Source organism: Acinonyx jubatus, chromosome B2 (genome assembly GCF_027475565.1).
Source record: "Acinonyx jubatus isolate Ajub_Pintada_27869175 chromosome B2, VMU_Ajub_asm_v1.0, whole genome shotgun sequence".
Taxonomy (NCBI): domain Eukaryota; kingdom Metazoa; phylum Chordata; class Mammalia; order Carnivora; family Felidae; genus Acinonyx; species Acinonyx jubatus.
The window spans coordinates 86355122-86378511 of record NC_069385.1 but is presented as its reverse complement, the minus strand read 5'-3'; the positions used below and the strand labels follow the sequence as shown (position 1 = coordinate 86378511).

Here is a 23390-nt window from a genome sequence, read left to right as displayed (position 1 = left end):
AACACTATTTACTGTAAAAACAAAAGATTAAGGAAGAATTCTATGATTTGGTATGAAATGATTTTCAGGCTACATTGCAATTTGGAAAAAAAACAAGCCCAAGTATATACAGTATACTGTCTTTTGTATAAGAAAGATAAATGAGGCTATATACATACATTCTTATGTTAATATAGATGTGTGTCTTGTAAAACAAATACAGGAAGGATAAGCCAAAAATTAATACAAAATTTTACCCATAGAAGGTAGGTGGGAATGCAGTGGAAGAACGTGAGCCTCCTCGGAATATATAAACTTTTGAATAATGCAAGTGCTTTGCATATTCAAAATAAAATAAAATTTAAAAGAATTTTAAAAAGATAAATCTAAATGGATACAAATAGAAACACATGAACCTAACTGCATATCAAATTGGCAATATAATCATATGGAAAAAAGAAATTCATTCAAGTAAATTTTAAACATATTACCTTGACTATATATCATAAATGGGGTTTTCTTGAAGTAAAGAAAAACTGCAAAGAAATCCTGAATGTTGTTTTGTTATTGATAATGGTATCAGTTTAGTAATACTATACATATTTTGTGTATATTGTAGAAAAGGGAAAATTAATGAATATATTGATGTGGTTGGGATCCAATATTTTCACTGTGAAAGAAAAAAGATACTAATTTGAAATGGGTTTAAGTGTTTAGATTTGGATTGTAGCTGTCAGTGTGAACTCCTGACTTAAACATATACATATATTTCTTATTCTGTCCACTAAATGGGTTTAAAGAACGACCTCCCATTTTCCAACAACACACCTTAGCATTCCAATTTCAGCTTCTAAATACATTCCCCGCTAAAAGAAATCAAGAGGACTTCCTGCAGAAATACCTGATTGTGAGAAGGGATTAAGAAAGTGCAAGGTAAATCTGGGACATTTTTCATCAGAATCATGGGGACTTATTAAAAGGACCTAAAGCTGTCTTAATAGAATCCCACTTGTCATGCCTGGGACAAATAGAGAACTGAAAAGAATAGCGTAGGTAATGGATTATAACACAGCTAACCAAAGAAAAACCCATGAATCCATAGTAATACCCATAAAAAGGCAGAAGGGTATGAAAGGCAATTCTTTACAAAAGAATGTCAGCTAATTAGTGTAGAAATAATAATAGAATCAGAAATTTTCCATTTTTAAAGCATCAATATAATAATTCATTCAGGCAAAAATCATGAATGGATGGTAAAACCATTGAGTGAAGATTTCTCGGGCATGAAATATTAACATAGACCTTCCAACTTATTATTTCACAGATGACAGAGTAATTTTAAAATGTAAGAGATTTCTTTACAATGTAGACATCTGGGGAACACCACCATAACCAAATGACCAACATTAGCATTATCAATAATGGTACAAACTAACATTTTATATTTCCTGCTGTGAAGCAGTGGGAAATATATCTAAGTAGTATCCTTGCAAAAATATTTAACATGAATTATATCATAAAAAAAACAAATTGAAATTTGGGACACTTATAGAAGACAATTGGCCCAAGTTTTTCTTTTTTTTTTTTTTTAAGTCAATGTCATAAAAGGCAAAAAAAGAAAACAACAACAACAAAAAAGGTGAAGGAGAATATCCTAGTCTAAAGGAAGCTGAGTAGAAATGAAAACTACTGAACAAGTGATTCTTGATTAGGTCTTCGAAAAATAAAATAGGTATAAGAGACATTTTAGAATAAGGTAAGAAATTCAAATATAGATTTCAATTTTGATGGTATTACTGTATCAGTGTAAATTTCCTTATGAGTGATAATCTTGCGGTATTGTGGTTAGGAAGAGACTATGGAAAGGAAGGGAAGTATCTGTTTGTAGGTGATACATGCTAAAGCACTCAGAGCTGAAGTGTCATGAAGTCTGCAGCTTATTCTCAAATGGTTCCAGGTGGCTGTAGGGGAAGAAATAAATAGCAAAAAAAGGAAATGGTAAACATGGCAAAATGTTAATAATTGGTAAATGTAAGTAAAGAATATATGTTTATTGTATTATGCTTTTAACGTTTTTTGTTTGCCTTTTTTAAATAAAAAATTGAAGTAATAAATAAAACAGCAAAAATGATTCTTTTTCTGAGTATGTTTCTACTCTATTGAGAATCCTAAGACAATTTTACATCATTTGCATTCAAGTGGTAAACATTCAAGCATAGCAACATTCCCTTAGAGAATGCAATCAGATTGGCCACATTCCAAATTACAGGAGTGGAATTTACATTTTCATTTTTCGGCTTTCATTTCTCAGTCCTTCACCTCTTCCTTCACAGAAATACTTCAATCTTAAATGCCCCATTCTAGCTAAGGAGGAAAACTGTGTAATGGGATTTCCTAAAGTCACAGAACCTTCCTTTCTTGTCATGCCTCCTAAAAGGTTTTACATTTTTAAGGAGACTATAGAAAAAATAATAAATGATTCTTACATTGGAAAACTATTCTGAGTGGGGCTAGCTCTTCTGTGTCTTAAAATACTCACATTTGAAGACTTATTATAAGGCAAGCATTGATGTAAGTATTCTTGTATCTGACTTATTTTTTACCCCAGGTGCAACTAAAGGTGGCTAGATTAGTAATTTTCACTTCAGAAAATCATGAACTACTCCCTGGTAATTTATGGTCTTTAGATAGCTTGCTTCTTTAACTTAATTTTTTAGGGTTTTTCCTTCAATGCTCTCATTACTTCTCCAAATGGCAAAATATATGACTTGACGTGTCAAAACTTACGCAAGCTTTAGAACTAACCACTGACCAAGGCCAAATTTGTCGGGGGTGGAGGGGTGGGGGGGAAGTGAGCCATCGTTTTGTAATTAGAGACCACTGGTCTGACCAGTAAGATGAAATACCAGGAGAGAGACCACACTGCAATTTTTTTCCTTTACCAGTTTTTCTGAAACTCGGTTCTGTTCATCTTCCTGTGAGAAATTATACATTCAAAGCATTATTACTGTAGGGTAATGATTTCTATTCTGTTAAAGCTGACAGCTTCCATTTCTGTAAAATAACATTCCAAAGCATATGGAAAATGGAAAGAAAGTCTCTCTTATTCTCCCTTGTAATATTTATCTTTTTGTTCATGATGGTACCTAACTAAAATTAGAATGTCCATCAAGGCTGGTAGAGCTGTGTGGTCACCAAATAGACACTGGTTTTCTAGGGCCTGAAATTGATATGCTTTTTATGACCCATTTTAAGAAAAATCATAAGAAGTTAAATAGTCAAGTACAAATATGAATGTTATGAATATTTAGAATGAGAAAGAAGTGATGTTTAAGAATAACTTTTAGGGGCACCTGAGTGGCTCCATTGGTTAAGCGACTGACTTTGGTTCAGGTCATGATCTTGCAGTTCACGAGTCTGAGCCCCACATCAGGCTCTAAGCTGACGTGGAACCTCCTTCTGATTGTCCTCTCTCTCTCTCTTTCTCTGCCCCTCCCCCATTTGTGCGTGTACTCTCTCTCTCAAAAATAAATAAAAGCATTAAAAAAAACTTTAAAAAGCTAATACCACAAACAGAAAAATCCTGAAAAAATATATTTTTTATTAATCAACTGCCCAATGCATATTTTCATTTTTGACTCTAATCTCTTCATCACCTTTTACATGAAATGTCAATTTTGTGATAATTTTTAATAAAGAAAATGAGAAGAGAGTTTAGTTTTTCACTAAGCACTGCTGATTAAAATTTATAGAATTCAATTTTTCAAAAATATTTCTCCTTCCATAATTTGTTATTGGTAATACCATGAAATTTTAGAATTGTTGTCAAATTTGGAAAAATCTCTACCAAGTTTTTTTCATATATGAATGATAGGATTTCAGATGATTATTAAGTACACTTTCAATAGGAGGTAACTGATTACTCAAGGAATCTTCCATGGACTAACTCATTTTTCCATATAGTTCAAACTTCATTTCTCCTTCAGTACCCTCCTAGTTCTAGGACTAGGAATTGTGGGCACCTTTGTGTAACATGCTGAGTAGAGTGGGCGCAGGAAATGGTAGTTTTTCTGGGAACAAATTTTATGCAGAGTAGCTAGCAGTGATTTGACAATGCATGGAATTAACTGTGAACCATTGAAGTGTATTCCCCTGATCTCAACACCACATAGCTGCTCTAGGTCCTCCTGCAGAAGGGATAGTGTGAGGGCGAAGCTGCTGTAGAAAATAATAGTCTTAACCGATTGCAATAAAATTATCTTACTTTTGCAAATTTTTCTAAGCGTATAACCCTGTGCACATATTACTTGGGATGAATCTTCATTAGTTTCATGGTAAGTCCATCTCTGGCCATTACTACAATACAAACAAAGCTGCCCTTTTCTAAGTCTTTAGTAGAATCTGTTGAAAAGCCAATACAGGGATCATGCTTTGTTGCCCTCTCCATCCATCCCATGCCATGCGCATCTAAGTAAGAGCAAGAAGAAAAAATATTTTTATTCTTTGGTTAGTGCATCTTTATATTTAAATTTGCTCACATGCAGAGGTAGGGATGAATGAAATTAGAAAGCTTTTTTAGGTACATAGTGGTTATATGGCTTAACAACATTGTTCAGAAACTTTTAATTATAGAATCAGTTAGGTATCCAATAATTGTACAGAAAAATATTTCAAAGAACATTTTCAAAAGTAATAAAGGTTTAGGATTTAACTGAAAACTTACTAGGTGGAAGGGACTAATTATGATCTCAAAGGAAATGGGAGAGATTAAATATGATGTCCACAAAGGCAAAAGTATATTAGCATAACACTAAAAAAATCCAACAGAAATATTTGTAAAAAAATAAATAAGGGTAAATACCATTCTGTGCATTCTCCCTCCTCCTAGGGAATTAGTTATTTAGGTAGGGCAGAAAATTTGGTGGGATATTTCCTTTATGAAGGAGATAGCAGGTGGCTGTCTGTTGAAGTGTGAAAAACAAGTAGAATCATTTGGATGTAATTAAAAAAAAATTAATCAAATGACAAAAAATACAAGCAGAAAATAATTTTCCTCTTCTCTTGGAAATTTCTCTATGCAGAAATTTAGGAAGATATTGGAATTAGAGGAGACAGTAAACTATGAATCTAAGAAATTATAATTGCTAACAAAAAAAAGAGAAAAATTATTTGGTAATTTAGACAATCAAAAGATTTTTATCTTTCAAAATACATTCAATATAGTTTTCTTCTATTCTTATGGTTTTAAAAATCATTTATACACAAGTCTTCCAAGGAACAACACATGCAATATCGCAATATTTTCTAATTACAGCCCAAAGAAACTAACAAAGATCTTTTTTTTTAACCTGAGCCCAGTAGAGTCTGATAAAAAAGCTTTTTCTTTTCAAAATTTAATTTAAATTCTAGTTACTTAGCATACCGTGCAATATTGGTCTCAGGAGTAGAATTCAGTGATTCATCACTTACATACAACACCCAGTGCTCATCACAAGTGCCCTTAATATTCATCACTCATTTAACCCATCCCCCTACTAACATCAGTTTGTTCTCTATCTTGAGAGTCTCTCATGGTTTGTTTCCCTCTCTCTTATTTCTCCCCTCCCATATGTTTGTCTGTTTTGTTTCTTCAATTCCATATGAGTGAAATCATATGGTATTTGTCTTTCTTTATTTCTCTTATTTTCCATTTTCCATTTTATTTCCATTTCCATTTTCCTTTATTTCCACACTTGCTACATTCACATCCTTGCAAATGGCAATATTTCATTCTTTTTGATGGCTGAGTAATATTCCATTGTGTATACACACCACTTCTTTATTCCTTCATCAGCTGAAAGACAGTTGGGCTCTCTCCAAATTTTGGCTATTGTTGATATTGCTGCTATAAACATCGGGGGTGCATGTGTTCCTGTGAATCTGTATTTTTGTAACATTTGGGCAAATAGTGCACCTAGTAGTGCAACTGCTAGATCATAGGGTAGTTATACTTTTAACTTTCTGAGGAAACCTCATATTGTTCTCCAGAGTGGCTGCAACACTTTGCATTCCCACCAACTGTACAAGAGGGTTCCCCGTTCTCCGCATCCCAGCAAACACCTCTTGTTTCTTGTGTTGTTAATTTTAGCCATTCTGACAGGTATGAGGTGGAAGCTCATCATGGTTTGATTTGTATTTCCCTGATGATTAGTGATGTTGAGCATCTTTTCATGTCTCTGTTAGCATGTGGATGTCTTCTTCGGAAAAGTGTTTATTCATTTCTTCTACCCATTTCTTCACTGCATTATTTGTGGGGTTTTTGGATGTTGAGTTTGATAAGTTCTTCACAGATTTTGGATACTAACCCTTTATCAGATACGTCATTTGCAAATATCTTCTCCATTCTGAATGTTGCCTTTTAGTTTTGTTGATTGTTTCCTTCACTGTGCTTTTTTTTTTCGTTAAGTGTTTTATGGTTTTCAGAGTACAGATCTTCTACCTCCTTGGTTGGGTTTATTCCTAGGTATCTAATTGTTTTTGGTGCAGTTGTAAGTGGAATCAATTCCTTGATTTCTCTTTCTGTTGCTACATTATTGGTGTTTAGAAATGCAACAGATTTCTGTAAGTTGATTTTATATCCTGAGACTTTGCTGAATTCATTTATTAGTTCTAGCAGTTCTTTGGTGGAGTCTTTTGGATTTTCTACATAGAGTACTATGTTGCCTTGAAATAGTGAAAGTTTGACTTCTTTCTTGCTGATGTGGATGCCTTTCATTTCTTTTTGTTGTCTGATTGCTAATTGCCTATGTTACATAGCAATGGCGACAGTGGACATCATTGTCTTGTTCCTGACTGTAGGGGAAAGACTCTCAGTTTTTCTTCATTGGGAATGACATTATCTGTGAGTAGATATGGCCTTTATGATGTTCAGGTATGCTCCATCTATCCTTACTTTGTTGAGGGCTCTTTTTGATTTTTTCAATGAAGGGGGTGTTTGTTGTGTGAGAGAGCTTTCATACAGTAGACTGAGAATCTGAAAACTTATGTTTTATTTCTACTTCTGTCACAAACTAGTTCCTCTGTTGTAGGAAAATTACTTAAATTGAGCCTCAGTTTTTTTCACCTGTGTAATGAAGATTGGAATATATAATATCTAAGATTTCTTTAAGTTCCAACATTCTATGAGTCAATGTGTGTCTGATGTAATATTCTTTTACTCAGGTGAATGGATCGAACAGAATTTAGTCTACTGAAAAATGAATAAAAAGCAATTAATAATAAACATAATAAAATAATAAATGATAAAATGAATAAATATCCATGATAATAATGAAACTAGTTTGTGAGTACTAATGACCCTATGATTATATTGGGCTTTTGCCTAATGCTGCCATAGCCTATTTGCTGACAAATACCAGATTCACATAACCAGTATAGACCTATTTGCACTCCAACTTGTGTAAGGAACTGACTACATAACTATTACTTGTATATTTCTCAGATATTCAAATTTAGGACATATAAAGTCAAATTCTGGACTCTGCCTCTACCCCTCTTAACTTGGAAATAACATATTCCATTCTACTTCTATGACCTACCTGATCCCAGTAGCTTGAATGGGAACTACAGCATCTGCCCTGACTCCTCTTCTGCATACCACTACCATTCAAGCCTGTGAGTCCTTCCCAAAAGAGGAAGAGAGAGAGAAAGGGGCTGAAGGTGTACTTGAACAAATCATAGCTGAGAACTTCCCTGATCTGGGGAAGGAAAAAGGCACTGAAATCCAAGAGACACAGAGAACTCCCTTCAGACATAACTTGAATCGATCTTCTGCATGACATATCATAGTGAAACTGGCAAAATACAAGGATAAAGACAAAATTCTGAAAAGCAGCTAGGGATAAACAGGCTCTAACTTACAAAGGGAGACCAATAAGATTAGTGGCAGACCTATCTACTGAAACTTGGCAGGCCAGAAAGGAATGGCAGGAAATCTTCAATGTGATGAACAGAAAAAAAATGCAGTTGAGAATCCTTTATCCAGCAAGTCTGTCATTTAGAATAGAAGGAGAGATAAAGGTCTCCCCAAACAAACAAACAAAAAAACCTGAAGGAATTCATCACCACTAAACCAGCCCTACAAAAGATCCTAATGGGGATTCTGTGAGTGAAATGTTGCAAGAACTACAAAGTACCAGAAACATCACTACAAGAATGAAACCTACAGACATCACAATGACTCTAAACCCATATCTTTCAATAATAACACTGAAGGCAAATGGACTAAATGCTCCAAGCAAAAGACACAGGGTATCAGAATGGATAAAAAAACAAGACCCATCTATTTGCTGTCTACAAGAGACTCATTTCAGACCTGAGGACACCTTCAGATCGAAAGTGAGAGGATAGAGAACTATCTACCATGCTACTGGAAGTCAGAAGAAAGCTGGAGTAGCCATACTCATATCAGACAAATGAGACTTTAAATTAAAGGCTGTAACAAGAGATGAAGAACGGCATTATATAATAATTACAGGGTCTATCCATCAGGAAGAGCTAACAATTATAAATGTCTATGTGCCAAATACGGGAGCCCCCAAATATATAAAACAATTCATCACAAACATAAGCAACCTTATTGATAAGAATGTGGTAATTGCAGGGGAATTTAATACTCCACTTACAACAATGGATAGATCATCTAGACACAGGATCAATAAAGAAAGAAGGGCCCTGAATGATACATTGGATCAGGTGGGCTTGACAGATATATTTAGAACTCTGCATCCCAAAGAAACAGAATATACTTTCTTCTCGAGTGCACACAGAACATTCTCCAATATAGATCACATACTGGGTCACAAAACAGCTCTTCATAAGTATACAAGAATTGAGATCATACCATGCACACTTTCAGACCACAATGCTATGAAGCTTGAAATCAACCACAGGAAAAAGTCTGGAAAACCTCCAAAAGCATGGAGGTTAAAGAACACCGTACTAAAGAATGAATGGGTCAACCAGGCAATTAGAGAAGAAATTAAAAATTATATGGAAACAAATGAAAATGAAAAGACAACACTCCAAAAGCTTTGGGATGCAGTGAAGGCGGTCCTGAGAGGAAAATACATTGCCATCCAGGCCTATCTCAAGAAACAAGAAAAATCCCAAATACAAATTCTAACAGTACACCTAAAGGAAATAGAAGCAGAACAGCAAAGGCACCACAAACCCAGCAGGAGAAGAGAAATAATAAAGATCAGAGCAGAAATAAACAATATACCATCTAAAAAAACTGTAGAGCAGATCAATGAAACCAAGAGTTGGTTTTTTGAAAACATAAACAAAATTGATAAACCTCTAGCCAGGCTTCTCAAAAAGAAAAGGGAGATGACCCAAATAGGTAAAATCATGAATGAAAACGGAATTATTACAACCAATCCCTCAGAAATACAAAAAAGTTATCAGGGAATACTATAAAAAATTATATGCCAACAAACTGGACAACCTGCAAGAAATGGACAAATTCCTAAGCACCCACACACTTCCAAACTCAAACAGGAAGCAATAGAAAACCTGAACACACCAATAGCCAGCAAAGAAATTGAATCAGTTCTCAAATATCTCCAAACAAATAAGAGTCCAGGACCAGATGGCTTCCCTGGGGAATTCTACCAGACATTTAAAGCAGAGATAATACCTATCCTTCTCAAGCTTTTCCAAAAAATAGAAAGGGAAGGGAAACTTTCAGACTCATTCTATGAAGCCAGCATTACTTTGATTCCTAAACCAGACAGAGACCCAGCAAAAAAAGAGAACTACAGGCCAATATCCCTGATGAATATGGATGCAAAAATTCTCAATAAGATACTAGCAAATCGAATTCAACAGCATATAAAAAGAATTATTCACCATGATCAAGTGGGATTCATTCCTGGGCTGCAGGGCTGGTTCAACATTCACAAATGAATCAATGTGATACATCACATTAATGAAAGAAAAGAACCACATGATCCTGTCAATCAATGCAGAAAAAGCATTTGACAAAATTCAGCATCCTTTCTTAACAAAAACCCTCCGGAAAGTCGGGATAGAAGGAACATACTTAAACATCATAAAAGCCATTTATGAAAAGCCCACAGCTAATACCATCCTCAATGGGGAAAAACTGAGCTTTTTCCTTGAGATCAGGAACACGACAGGGATGTCCACTCTCACCGCTGTTGTTTAACATAGTGTTGGAAGTTCTAGCATCAGCAATCAGACAACAAAAGGAAATCAAAGGCATCAAAATTGGCAAAGATGAAGTCAAGCTTTCACTTTTTGCAGATGATATGATATTATACATGGAAAACCTGATAGACTACACGAAAAGTCTACTAGAACTGATACATGAATTTAGCAAAGTTGCAGGATACATAATCAATGTACAGAAATCGGTTGCATTCTTATACACTAACAATGAAGCAACAGAAAGACAAATAAAGAAACTGATCCCATTCACAATTGCACCATGAAGCATAATATACCTAGGAATAAACCTAACCAAAGATGTAAAAGATCTGTATGCTGAAAACTATAGAAAGCTTATGAAGGAAGTTGAAGAAGATATAAAGAAATGGAAAAACATTCCATGCTCATGGGTTGGAAGAATAAATATTGTCAAAATGTCAATACTACCCAAATCTATCTGCACATTCAATGCAATCCTAATCAAAATTGCACCAGCATTCTTCTCTAAGCTAGATCAAGCAATCCTAAAATTCTTATGGAACCACAAAAGGCCCCGAATAGCCAAAGTAATTTTGAAGAAGAAGACCAAAGCAGGGGGCATCACAATCCCAGACTTTAGCCTCTATTACAAAGCTCTAATCATCAAGACAGCATGGTATTGGCACAAAAACAGATACATAGACCAATAGAGTAGAACAAAGACTCCAGAATTGGACACACAAAAGTATGGCCAACTAATCTTTGACAAAGCAGGAAAGAATATCCAATAGAAGACAGACAATCTCTTTAACAAATTGTGCTGGGAGAACTGGACAGCAACATGCAGAAGAATGAAACTAGACCATTTTCTTACACCATTCACAAAAATAAACTCAAAATGGATGTAGGACCTGAATGTGAGACAGGAAACCATCAAAACCCTAGAGGAGAAAGCAGGAAAAAACCTCTCTGACCTCAGCCACAGCAATTTCTTACTTGACACATCCCCAAAGGCAAGGGAATTAAAAGCAAAAATGAACTATTGGGACTTCATGAAGATAAAAAGCTTCTGCACTGCAAAGGAAACAATCAACAAAACTAAAAGGCAACTGACAGAATGGGAAAAGATATTTGCAAATGACATATTGGACAAAGGGCTAGTACCCAAAATCTATAAAGAGCTCACCAAACTCCACACCCGCAAAACAAATAATGCAGTGAAGAAATGGGCAGAAAACATGAATAGACACTTCTCTAAAGGAGACATCCAGATGGCCAACAGGCACATGAAAAGATGCTCAAAGTCACTCCTCATCTGGAAAATACAAATCAAAACCACACTCAGATACCACCTCATGCCAGTCAGAGTGGCTAAAATGAACAAATCAGGAGACTACAGATGCTGGCAAGGATGTGGAGAAACGGGAACCCTCTTGCACTGTTGGTGGGAATGCAAACTAGTGCAGCCACTCTGGAAAACAGTGTGGAAGTTCCTCAAAAAATTAAAAATAGATCTACCCTATGAGCCAGCAATAGCACTGCTAGGAATTTACCCAAGGGATACAGGAGTGCTGATGCATAGGGGCACTTGTACCCCAATGTTTATAGCAGCACTTTCAACAATAGCCAAATTTCAACAAGAGCCTAAATGTCCATCAACTGACGAATGGATAAAGAAATTGTGGTTTATATACACAATGGAGTACTACATGGCAATGAAAAGGATGAAATACGGCCTTTGTAGCAACGTGGATGGAACTGGAGAGTGTTATGCTAAGTGAAATAAGTCATACAGAGAAAGAGATACCAAATGTTTTCACTCTTACGTGGATCCTGAGAAACTTAACAGAAGACCATGGGGGAGGGGAAGGAAAAAAAAAGTTAGAGAGGGAGGGAGCCAAAGCATAAGGGACTCTTAAAACCTGAAAACAAATGGAGGGTTGATGGGGGGGGGGGGGTGGGAGGGAAGGAAAGGTGTGCAATTGGTATTGAGGAGGGCATCTGTTGGGATGAGCACTGGGTGTTGTATGGAAACCAATTTGACAATAAATTTCATATTAAAAACAAAACAAAACTGTTTATTGACATCCTGCCATGGTAAATGAGGATTTAGCTCAGTTACTTTTCCCTAAACTCTCCCCTCTCCCTCCTGCCATCATAATTATTTCACTACTCTTCTTCATTCTTCTTTGGATCACATTTGTGCCCCTCAAAATATGCATTTTCCTTTTATTTTTGTCCAGTAGTAACAGACAATCTATCTCGACTCCTTACCTTGTAAAGTGAGGTCTTCAATTCCTTACTCTTAGAAGCATCACTTTTACTTTCACATTAACAATACCAAAAAAAATGCCTTCTGAGCTATAACCACAGTTAAGTTTCCCATGCTTTGCCTTTTCTTAGGTCTTAAAAGTTGAAAAATCAATAAGCATTCCTTTGCATTACCATAACTATGCAAATATAGTTCATTGCTGAACCAAGCAGTGATTACATGATAGCATGTACTTTTCATGTACAGTGTCCCTCTTAAGCAAATTTCTAATTGCTTTCTATTTTTTATTTAGTCAATCCTCAGGTTTGTTCTGCATTTCAAGGATACTATCAAGTCTATGGAACATACCCCACTGCACATACCTTTTATCTTTTTTACTGCATACTTATTTCTGGACCTCACTTTGAGAATTATTTTGCCACACATTAGTAATGTTAGGTCTTCTCTTCATTACTGTCCCAGGTTAGATTCATTGTTTCCAATATCCTAGGTCTTGTTCATTCTTAGTTTCTTGTTTTCTCTGACCCATCTTAAGGAATCTCGTAAAGATGGATGCATACGAGAGAAATTTTCTGAGTTCTTGGATATTTGAAAACACTTTTATTCTATCATCATACTTGATTAATAATTTGGCTAGGTAAGGCTTTTAAGTTCAAAATCAGCTTTCATCAGAATTTTTAAGGCAATTCTGCCTGCATTCTAGCAGTCTGTACTGTTACTTTTCCTTTCTGAAAACTTCTAGGATCTTCTCCCTGAACTTGGTGTGGTAAAATGTCTCAATATTATGTTTAGAAATGGATGTTTATTGCACTCATGCTGTACATTTCCTGGCTTCTCTCAATCTGAAAACCTATATCCACCATAAACTGTGGTATGTTCCTTTCTATTATTTCTTTGATGTTTTTCTCCTCTCAAATTTCTTTGTTTTCAATAGTCACATACTAATTTTCTAACTGTACCTTCTTGCTATTTCACTGTTCCCTTTTCATAGATGCTATTCTTGCTATATGCATGTAACATCTTCTAACATATTAGTATAATAACTAGAATATTTAAAAGTTCTTTTCCATTCCTTAATTTACCTTTCTTTCTCTTGGGGTATCTTACCAGGTTTATCTTAGTCTTATTCTTTAAATATTTTCCCTCAAGTGTCGTGTAATTCATAGCTATTCATTGTTTTAGAATAATGGAAAAGAGAACTAGAAGTTATACTTAAGTGGCTTCCTTAAAAAGTGAGTGAGTAGTGATCTTGCCCTTAAGTTGAAGAATCCTAAAATGAGAAGATAGGTTTTATCCAAAAGTGTCAACATTTCTACTTTAGGTTTTCCAAACTATTAAATTTCTTTAGAAAAGAAATGTTTAGTTTTTATTTTCTTGGTGTGGGAATGCTAAAAGTAGGTGAGCGATATGGGATAACTACTTTTTCTTTACATATTTTTTTAAAGTAAGTCTTTATTTTCAAGTGTTTATTTATTTATGCAGAGAGAGAGAGAGTGAGTGAGTGCAGGGGAGGGGCAGAGAGAGAGAGGGAGAGAGAATCCCAAGCAGGCTCTGCACTGTCAGTGTGGAGCCCTACGTGGGGTTAAATTTCACGACCATGAGGTCATGACCTGAGCCAAAATCAAGAGTTAGATGCTTAACCTACTGAGCCATCCAAGGGCCCCATACATATTTAATTAATTCTTTTAATTTTTTTTTTAATCAGCCCTAGGTCTCTATCCCACCCCTGTCATACCTGGCTTCTTCATGGCCAGAGCTCTTTCTACACTTCCACCCTTCTATCTGCTTTTTGGACTCCAGAAACTTACTGAACTATTTTGTCAAACACTGTCCCTTTCCTTGTCCCCCTGGATCTTATACTTGTACTATCATTTTAATCCAGTCTTGGGAGAAAGAGTTGATCAACATATGTTCTCTGTCTGTTGTCTTGAACCACTATCAGGATCTACATTCTGTTTTTCATAAAAAGTAACTTAGTTTTGCTTGACATTAAGACACTAAAGTTAATCATTTAAAAGCTTTATGGCATTTATATTGTGCTTTGTAACCTTAGTTCTGTTTTCTTTGTTCTATGTTTAAATGGATTTAATGTCTATCACCCTTTTTTTTATTAGTTTTTCATTCCTAAGTTCTAAATTTTGATCCCCTCTTGTATGGATTTTATTTCAAAGGTTTATTAAAAAAATACTTCTAGGTGTTATATTCCCTAAGTTCTTTCACACTAGAGCAGACAATGTGTCTATTGCCTTTCAACCTAAAGAAGCACTTAACTGATTATAGAAAACGTAGGTCACACTTTGTTGTAATGCTGTGACATTACTGTCTTCTGGTATTCAACATGGCAGAAGTCACCATATGCCATGGTGTCTCTATTCATTTGATTGGCTAGATTCCATTCTTGAGTCATTTTTTTTGCCCCTCAAGAAAGTGAATGCATGTTATTATTTTTTTCCTTTCACATTCAAGAATATCTGTTTGTAGCCTTCATAGCTGAATGGAATATTAACTGGATGCAATATTTTTGGATCACATTTCTTTTCCTTTACAGTTTAGTAGACAGTGCTCCATTGTCCTCTCCCCTGGAGTGTTGCTCTGGAGAAGATTAAGGCCAGTCTCCTTTTGTTCTAGATTATAGCAATTTGTTTCTAGATGCCTAAAGAATTTTTTCCTTATCCTATAAATTCAATAATAACAGGAATATGATTTAGAATGGATAGTGTTCAATATTTTTGTCCTGGAATAGTATATAAACTTCTGAGTCGCAGAGCCTCTTATTCCTACAGTTCAGGATTATCTTTCTATTTGTTATTGAAACAGGTTTTCTGATTCATTTTTTTGAGTTCTTTAACTCAGGGACACTTACCATCCTTGTGTAATGTCATCTTTTTCACTCTTCCATAGCTATTATCTTCTATTTCCATTAATCTTTTTATCTTTTTCCTTTGATTTTACTGTGCTTACCTCAGCCTTTTCTTTGTGTAAGTAATTTATTTTTCAGCCCTGTCCATTCAATTTCTTTCCATATGTAATTTGTTTATTAGTTTTGTAATGGCATTATTTTACTTTCAATTTGTGTCATTTTTTTCAGTTTTATTTCATTCTGTGTTATTATCTTACATTTAAGCTCTTATTTTATGTTAATATGCTTTTCTATGGTATGAAACACTGGTGAGACATTTTCCTGTGTTTTTTAGACTCTGGTTGCTATAGAATTTCTTTTGTTATTTTTCGTTCTGTTTGCATAGTTCTTATGTCATTATATTTTTGTGTTGTTTATATTTCCAATAAATCCTGTATGTAGACTTTGTTTTTGCCCTGGTATAATCTGGTAAATTCTCCGGAAGTCTATCCGATATTCTCTGAGTCTTTCCCTACAAAATATGGTTTGAGAGCTGGTTATTGAATTATTCTTACTTCTCAGTGGCCTGAGGATTTTGGTGTGTGTATTTTGGAAGATGGGTAGGAATTGGGAGACAGCTGAGCTGGGACTGGGTATAGCCTATTTGTTCAATTATTCTATACTTTTACTATTTGATTCATGGTTTTTGTTGAAGTGTTCACATCTACTACCCTTCTGGATTTATCAATTTTACTTTGTAATCCTGTCAGTTTGCTATGCCTAATGGAATGTTATATTATTAGGTGCCAAATTGTTTTATTGTCTTGGGAATTATTCTCTATTTTTTGTAATTCAACTTACTATGAAATCTATTTAGCTTTTGAAAAGTTTATGTTCAAATTTTCTTTTTGGCTTGATGTTAGGTATACCTTTTATAACCACATGTATCTGAATTTATATCATCGTTACTCCATCTGATAATCATACTGAGAATAAACTGAGAGTTCATGGGGGAAGTGGGTGATGGGCATTGAGGAGGGCACCTGTTGGGACAAGCACTGGGTGTTGTACGGAAACCAATTTGACAATAAATTTCATACCAAAAAATAATAAAAAATAAAAATAAATGACAATTTCTTTTAATGGGTGAGCTTTATCACATTCGCTTTGATATCTTATGCATTTGGGCTTATTTCTACCACCTCCTTTTGTATTTTCTGCTTACCATTCATTTTCCTTGTTTTTTTTTTTTTTTTTCCTGCTATCCTATCTTTTTTGTTGGATTGATAAAGTGTTCTAAATTTTTCTTTTTCTTCTTTTTTTCTCTCTTCTTTTTCCTCCTCCAAATGCTATTTGTCCTCCTTTTGATTCATCTAGTTTGGAAGGTATTAAGATTGTTTCTATTTATAAGTTGGTTATCTAGGGTTTACCTTTTAAATTTTATGTAGAGCAACATACAGAAATGAGCACATGCATAACAGTACACCTCAATGAATTTTCACAAAGTAAATATACCTGTGTAATAACCCAGATCAGGAAGTAGAACACTACCAGTACCCCAAGACCCCTATAATGTCCCATCCCAATTTTCTCTTCTTCCCTTCCTAAGTTTAACTACTACTCTGTCTTCCTTACCATAGATTAGCTTTGTCTGTTTTGAACTTTATGTATATGGAATAATAAAATATAACCTCTTTGTGTATGACTCCTACTACTCAATGCTATGTTGTTAGACCCATCTATGCTGTTGGATGTAATAGTGACTCATTTGCTTTAATGTTGTAGACTACCCCATTGTATGAATACACCACAATTTACCATCCATTATACTGTTGCTGGCCATTTAGATTGTTTCTAGTGTTTGGCAATGATAATTAATGCAATTTTAAACATTCTTGCTCCTGTCTTTCAGTCATCATTAGGTTGGGTATGTTTGTAGTAGAGAAATCTGAGATTGTTAGCTTATAGGCTACACATGCATTCAGCTTTATTTTTTTAAATTTTTTTTTCAACGTTTATTTATTTTTGGGAGAGAGACAGAGCATAAACGGGGGAGGGGCAGAGAGAGAGGGAGACACAGAATCGGAAACAGGCTCCAGGCTCTGAGCCATCAGCCCAGAGCCCGATGCGGGGCTCGAACTCACGGACCGCGAGATCGTGGAGATCGTGACCTGGCTGAAGTCGGACGCTTAACCGACTGCGCCACCCAGGCGCCCCCATTCAGCTTTAATAGTTACTACCAGTCTTCTGAAGTGGTTGTACCAATTTATATTTCCATTTATAATGCATGAAATTTCTTGTTGATCCATATCCTCACCAATATGTAATATTACTAATTTCTTTAGATTTTGCCTATTCTTATGAGTGTGTAGTTATAGTTATACAATTTTTCAATTCCCTGATGACTACTGATGTTACGTACTTTATATGCTTGTCATCCATTTATTCTCTTTCATGAGTTATTTGTTCAGTGTTCAAGTTTTTGCCCACATTTTAATGGACTTTCTATTTTTATAATGCTTCACAGGAATATTTTACATATTTTGGATAATAATCTTTGTCAGATAAAATATAAAAGTATTTTCTTTAGTTTGTAGTTTTCTCTTTTATTCTTTTGCTGGGGTCTTTAGATAAACAGAAGTTCTTAATTTTGTCTCATTTATCAACACTTTTCTTTAGAAAGTTTTTCCTATCCTGAAGGCATGAAGATAGTCTCTGTTTTCAATGTGATGGGTTTTTGTTTTGTTTTGTTTTTTTGGTTATCAAATGATCCTTTATTGAAATAGTTTCCTTTATAGGTTTTAACTAGCTGGGCATTTCACTACACCACTACTGATGTCATCTATGATATCACAAGGGTGGCAACCATCACATTGCAGCCCACAGACTGGGCAATTCCCAGGATTTCTTTAATGGTTCCAGAGAGTTCACTGGCTAGAGATTGGTGCCACATCTGTTGACAACCCCATCAAAAGTGGTATTTCCACTGTGTTTAGCATTTTTCCACTTCTTTCTGCCTCTTGGCAGTTCCTTGAGGGCTTTGATAATCAGGGCAGAAGTATAAGGCACCATTTCAATCCAGGAATGTTTGTTCTGAATGGTCACTTTCACTGTAATCCTCAGACCCTTCCAATCACCTGATGTCTTAGCAGTATCATCACCAACCTTCTTTGTAGACAGGGCCAGGGCAGATGGCACTCCCTATGAGTACACCTCTAGTATATGACTTTGATCTCATTGGGGTCAAACTTAGGAAGCATGGTGGAGGCACCTGGTGTCAGATGAACCTACTGAAGAAAGCTGTACCTTTGCCTCCCCCTAGCTGAAAGCCTAGAGTCTATGTGATATTTTATTATTACCATTCACATGGACATATATATCCCACTTGCCCCAGAATTGAGTTTTGTATCTTATGTGAAGTAGGATATCAAGAATATTTTTTCCATATGGATAACCAATTGACCCAACATCATTATTTAAAAAAAACATTTTTCTTATTATTTTTTATACTTTATAAGAAAACACATGGTCTCTCATGTGTCTATTCTCTTCCGGGTGTCTATTTGTCTAATCTTGTGCTAGTACCAAACTGTCTTAACTACTGTAGCTTTGCAATACACCATGATAACCCTTAGAGCAAAGTTCTCCAATTTTGCTCTTCTTCAAAATTGATTTGTTTTGTCTTAGTCCTTTACATTTCTATATATAAATTAGATAATATTTTTTAATTTCCACAAAAATACTTTAACATTCATAGCATACAAGCTATAAATTAAGCATAGATAAAATTAATTAATTATAATTAAATTATAACATAGGCATTAACTCCTTGACATTGGCCTTTGAAATGAGTTTTTGGATTTGACTCCAGAAGCAAAGGCAACAAAAGAAAAAATAAACAAGGAGGACTATAGCAAACTAAAAAGCTTCTGCACAGCAAAGGAAATCATCAACAAAATGAAAAGCTAATGTACCGATTGAGACAAAATATGAACAAGCCATATATATGAGAAAATATGTGCAAGTCAAAATATCCAAAATATTTAAAGAACTCATGCAACTCTGAGCAGAGAATTTGAAAAGACATTTTTTTTCCAAAAAGACATGTAGATGGCCAACAGACACATGAACAGATGCTCAATATCACTAATCATTAGGGAAATGCAAATCAAAACCAAAATGAGATATTATTTCACATCTGTTAGAAAAGCTAGTATGAAAAAGACAAGAAAAGGGGCACCCCGGTGGCTCAGTCGGTTAAGTGTCCAACTTCGGTTCAGGTCATGATCTCATATTCGTTGAGTTCGGGCCCCATGACTGGCTTTGTGCTGACAGCTCAGAGCCTAAAGGCTGCTTTGGATTCTGTGTCTCCCTCTCTCTCTGCCCCTCCTCTACTTCTGATCTGTCTCTCTGTCTCTCAAAAATGAATAAACATTCAAAAAATTAAAAAGACAAGAATTAAGAAGTGTTGGTGAGGATAAGGAGAAAAGGGAACCCTTATGCCCTGCTGATGGGAATGTAAATTGGTATAGCCACTGTGAAAAACAGTATGGGGATTCTTCAAAAAATTACTAAAACTACCATATGATCCCGCAATTCTACTTCTAGGTATACCTGAAGGAAACAAAAACACTAATTTGAGAAGATATATGTACCCTCGTGTTCACTGCAATAGTATTTATAACAGCCAAGATATGGGAAAAACATCTATGTCCTTTGATGGATGAGTGGATAAATAAGATGTAGTATATGTATACAATGGAATGCCATTCAGCCATATATAAAAGAATGAAACCTTACCACTTGTGACATCATGGATGGACCTGAGAGCACTAGTGCTAAGTGAAATAAGTCAGACAGAAAGACAAATATCATGTGGTCTCACTTATATGTGGAATCTAAAGACAAAACAACTGTGGGACACTTGGGTGGTTCAGCTGGTTGAGTGTCTGACTCTTGATTTCGGCTCAGGTGATGATCTCACAGTTGTGAGATCAAGCCCCATCTTGGGGCTCATACCCCATGATCATGAGATCATGCTCAGCATGGAGCCTCCTTAAGATTCTCTCTCTCCCTCTCTCTCTGCCCCTCCCCACTCTAAATAAATAAAATAAATAAAATAAAATAAAATAATAAAATAAAATAAAATAAAAATCAGCCAAAGAAAATAACAAAGACCAAGCTCACAAATACAAAGAACAAATTGGCTGTTGTGGGGCCCAGGGGTTAAAATGGGTGAAGGGGGTCAAAAGGTACAAACTTACAGATATAAAATGAATGAGTCATGAGGATATAATGTACAGAATGGTGACTAGAGTTAATAATACTGTATTGCATATTTGAAAGTGACTAAGAGGAAAATCTTAAGTCTTCATTATAAAACAAAAAATTAAAAGTTATAACTATGTATGATAAAGGATTTTAATGAGATTTATTGTGGTGATCAGTCATTATGTATACAAATATTGAATCATTATATTGTACACCTGAAACTAATACAATGTTATATGCCAAGTATACCTCAAAAAAAAAGAGTAGAGGAAGGAGTTAAGACGGTGGAATAGTATGGGGATCCTATGCTTGCCTCAACCCTGAGACACAGATAAATATCAAATCATTCTGAACACCCAAGAAATTGATGTCCAATTTCTTGGACTGAGAGATCAAATTGTACAACTAGAAGGAGAGAAAAGGCCACATCATGGAAGGTAGAAGGTGTGGAGATGTGATTTGGGGGAGAAAAGAATCATGGGTGCTGTAGAGGGGAGGGAGCCCTGATTATGGACAGAGGGTAGAGAGAGAGAGAGAGAGCAAACAACACACAGGGGATCACACAAAAAAAACACTTCTCCAAAACCATTGACAGGAAAAATGAGAGGGGCTGATTATTGTGAGTTTTTACAACCCCTGGGGCTCAAAGACTGAAGTTTTAGAAGTCTGCACCATGGCCAGTGTGGAGCCCAGTGGGTGCAGTGGTGCTCCTGTGGAGAAGGAAGGTGGAGGCCCGGGAGTGGAAGGTGTAATCTGAGGATCTGCTGGGATGCACTGGGAGAGAAGGTTCTCCCTTCTTGGAGTGCATCTGGGAGAGATGGCACTGTATCTCAGGGGACAAAAGAGTCAGCAAGTGCCATTGTGCTACCCAGTTCCTTAGCATAGGGGCAGAGACACCTGCTGAGGGCAGCTAACCTGGACACCAACTTTTTGCTACACTTTACTCTAAACTCCAAGCTCCTACATGTTGGTGTGACTGCCCTTCTGGACAAACTGGCACCGGCCCCAGCACAGCAAGACCCTCCCCAGAGAGTTAGCGTGGGTCTGTGCCATGCCAGGTCCCTGAAATTCAGAGTTTTGAAACTCAGCTTGTGTGCCTGAGATAAAACACAGGTTCACTGTGCTGCTGGGTGGGCGGATGGCCCAGATACAGACAGGGCGAAGGCAGAGAACTGAGGGATACCTGAACACATGAGAAAGGGGAAATTGTTTGTTCTTCTGTGAGGGCTTCCTGAACAGTGGAAGCATAAACTCCCCTCTATGAGTTGAGAGAGTTGGCTAATGCCATTTTTCTCCCCCACCTACCAGCACTGACAGACTTAGTGAGCATCACAGTGCCCACAGTGGAGGCTGGAGCCACCTACACTAAGTCCCACCCCCCTGTGCTCTGCAAGTGCTTCTTTACATGGGCAAGTATGCCTGAGAACCAGAGCAGCGGGCCCTTCCACAGAAGACCAGCACAAATGGCCGTGCACACACAAGTCTACTGACCACAGAGCGCTGCAAAGCTTCTGCTCCAGTAGAAATAGAGTTGGGGCTTTTTTAACAAGCAGACAGAGCACAACTAGTTAAAACTCACCGCATGCTGAATAAGGTCCAAACACTCCCCACTGCAGGAAAGTCCTCTACTGAGGACTGACTTGAGGGAAGGAGCAGCCAAAACACAGAATCAGAGCACACACAGCATACACCAGAAATGCTTCCTAAAGTGCCAGGACCTGGACAATATATGACCTTTTCTTCGGAAAGCCATTACTCTTAGGAGAAGGAAATATAACAGGCTTTCCTAATGCAGAGAAGAAGATAGAGAGCTAGACAAAATGCCAAGATGGAGGAATTCATCCCAAAAGAAAGAACAATAAAAGATCATGGCCAGGGATCTAATTGAACCAGATATAAATAATATCCCCGATCCAGAATTTAAAACAATAATCATAAAGATACTAGCTGGGCTTTAGGAAAGCACAGTAGACTCCAGGGAACCCCTTACTACAGAGATAAAAGACCTAAAAACTCGTCAAGCCAAAATAAAAAATTCTATAACTGAGATGTGAAACCACCTGGATGTAATGACCACAAGAATGGAAGAAACAGGGGAGTGAATGCATGATACAGAAGATAAAATTATGGAAAATATTGAAGCTGAAAGGAAGAGGGAAAGAAAAATATTGGATCATAAATGTAGACTTATGGAACTGAGTAACTCCATAAAGCATAACAACATTTGTATCATAGGAATCCCAGAAGAAGCAAAGAGGGAAGAGGGGGCAGAAGATTTCTTTGAGCAAATTAGTGCTGAAAACTCCCCAATCTGGGGAAGGAAACAGACATTCAAATCCAGGAGGCACAGATAACTCCTATCAAAATCAACAAAAGCAGGATAACATCATGACATATTGTAGTAAAATTTGCAAAACACAGACATAAGGAAAAAATCCTGAAAACAGCAAGGGAAAAGGAATCCCTAACTTACAAGGGAAGACAAATAATGTTAGCAGCAGACCTATCCACAGAAACTTGGCAGGCCAGAAGGGAGTGGCATGATAAATTCAACAGCTGAATGGGAAAAATATGCAGCCAAGAATACTTTATCCAGCAAGGCTGGATAGAAAATTTGAACAGACCCATAACCAGTAAAGAAATTGAATCAGTAATCAAAAATCTCCCCCCAAAAAAACAAAAGTCCAGGGCCAGATGGCTTCCCAACGATATTCTACCAAACATTTAAAGAAGAGTTAACACCTATTCTTCTCAAACTGTTCCAAAAAATATAAATGGAAGGAAAACTTCCAAACTCATTCTATAAGGCCAGCATTACCTTGATTCCAAAACCAGACA

General features: G+C 36.1%; 1 pseudogene; it reads right to left on the bottom strand.

Annotated features, from left to right (window-relative positions):
- Positions 1-17562: 17562 nt before the first annotated feature.
- Positions 17563-18647, bottom strand: LOC106980288 (60S ribosomal protein L12-like; annotated as a pseudogene).
- Positions 18648-23390: the final 4743 nt, after the last annotated feature.